Source organism: Poromitra crassiceps, assembly GCF_964638095.1.
Source record: "Poromitra crassiceps genome assembly, chromosome: 14".
Classification (NCBI taxonomy): Eukaryota; Metazoa; Chordata; class Actinopteri; order Beryciformes; family Melamphaidae; genus Poromitra; species Poromitra crassiceps.
In genome coordinates this window covers 28521493-28523992 of record NC_139633.1, presented here as the reverse complement: position 1 = coordinate 28523992, position 2500 = coordinate 28521493, and positions in this window count along the sequence as shown.

Here is a 2500-nt window from a genome sequence, read left to right as displayed (position 1 = left end):
GTGGTCTCTGGAGGGCATCAAAGAATGCAAAACACATGGAAAATCCTTCTGCCACGTCTGATGCAAACGTATGCTAAACTGACACCGCAGCTCTATTGTGGAGGAGTGTCCAACTCATCAACTCTGGGTTATACAAACAAGCATTGCTCAGTCATCTTCCTTGAGTGACACATTCTATTTGAATCACATCGCATACAATGTGTGCATATTAAGAATCCTTCGGTATTACTTCAGTTATTTTAGACCCAGTGAACTTTGAATTCATCTAGATGTAAAACTGTTTAATAGCCTATCTATGCATTCAAAATTCATGACGTAACTTAGCTCCTTGATTGACAAAATAATCATGCTTTTGCAGACTAGATCCTCTTTATTTTAGCCTACAGGTTCATTTGAAGCAAAAGCAAATGTTTCTTCTTTTCCTTAGAGAGAGAGACAGACAGACAAACAGAGGGAGAGAGAGAGAGAGACAGACAGACAAACAGAGGGAGAGAGAGAGAGAGACAGACAGACAAACAGAGGGAGAGAGAGAGACAGACAGACAGACAAACAGAGGGAGAGAGAGAGAGAGACAGACAAACAGAGGGAGAGAGAGACAGACAGACAAACAGAGGGAGAGAGAGAGACAGACAGACAAACAGAGGGAGAGAGAGAGAGAGAGACAGACAGACAAACAGAGGGAGAGAGAGAGAGAGAGAGAACAGAGACAGAGAGATACCCCTTTCACACCAAGGGTCCAACCAGGGAAAAGCGGTCAATACTGCACCGATTTCGAAAATGTCTGCTCACACGCCTTAGTTATACATAAACAAATATGAAAATAGTTTGTTTGAAAAATACAGAAATTCTCCTTTTATCCCGGTTTCCCCGACCCAGGTTGGAGGTGCACGTTGGACCATGGGTTGATTCAGTGTGAAGGGCACCACCCTGGTTGCTGTTTGTTATGCTGCTAATTGTTATGCATCTCTCCCGGCGTGGGACCCGGGTCTTATCTGGGTCATTCTCCCAAACAAGTTCCGTTTCCACTTTGAAATTGTCAACATTTTCATTGCGAGCAAACCATTTTTTGTTGTTACTCATCCAAGAAAACCCACCACGGATTTAATTCTCTGCAATGATGAGATAGATGATACAGAATGTCCAAGATGCGTTTTATTCGTCCAAGCAGTGACCTGCAATCAAGCTTGAGACGCAACATCTACTTTGCATCAAGTTCAGAGATGGTCGATTTCCATGTGGTTTGCATCCTTAGGCATAGACCTAAGACAGGGATGGGCAACTTTGATGATAGAGAGGGCCACAAAAAAAATGTCCTCGCTACCAGAGGGCCAGATTGTGACCGTGCACTTCCACCAGTAGCCTACTGTAACACCATCACTCCCAATTATAGCTACTAATTTGATGAAAAGGACTGGTAATCCAAGTTTATTATACCAACAGTTGTATTTTTCATGTTCGAATTTAGTCCTTCTTCCATTCAGATGACACTTTGCACTAGCTTTAAAACAGCCCGCTACAGCAATTTGATGGGGTACATCACCCAAATATGTCACATTAATCAATGTGCATCCTGGATATAGTTTGTTAAAATAGTGTTAGCTCAAATGCTAACGTTAAACAGTATGTGGATGGACAATGGTAATGCCATTAGCGCCATGTTCCGGGATGTACAGTAAAATAAAAAGACAGATTTGTGTGGTCTAACCTAACCTAACCAAAAACATCCATCTTGTACGTTTTTTTGTGTTTTGTTTTTGCAAATTGACCCAGGGGACACACTGAGTGAGGTCAGGGGTGGGCAACTGGCGGCCCGCGGGCCGCTTGTGGCTCCTCTAAGAAGACGAGTTCTAAATCAGCCATGCCTGGAGAATCATTTAAATGAAGTTACAAAGCAAAGAGTATATAAGCCACTCAGGCTGGCTCAGAGGAACAGTACAGTCTGATGTAGAAGTGGACAAAAAGGGGTAGGGCTAGACATCGTCATTTTCAAAGAATATACATTTCCTTCTGATCCTCTGCTTACAGTAGATTGCAACATGTGTTTACTAACATAAGAGTGGACTGCATTAAAACAGCTACATTACATCACATCAGCAAACATACGAGCATATGAAAGATTTAAAACAAAATCTTCTATATCCATTTTGTGCTTTCATGTGTTGCATAAAGACAAAAAAAGACATGCAAATAAAAATGGGAGCGGGAGGTGTCGGGAGTCATACTACCGGGAGTGGGACGGGACAGGAGTGAAAAACCACTCCTGTGTCACCCTCTACTCCCCATCTCCAATCAGGGCCATCTCAGCTCCACCCAGCCAGGAACCGGCAATACAAACTAAGAGCAGTATACAGGTCAAGGCAATAGACCCTTTTCACGGGGGCCATTTTGTGTCGAAGAGGCAGGGTAAACACAGGTGCAAGCAAAACACTAATGAGGGTTTCCTACTTCCAATCATGGAAGTTGGAAACATGAGGGTTTCCTACTTCCAGTTGGAAACCCT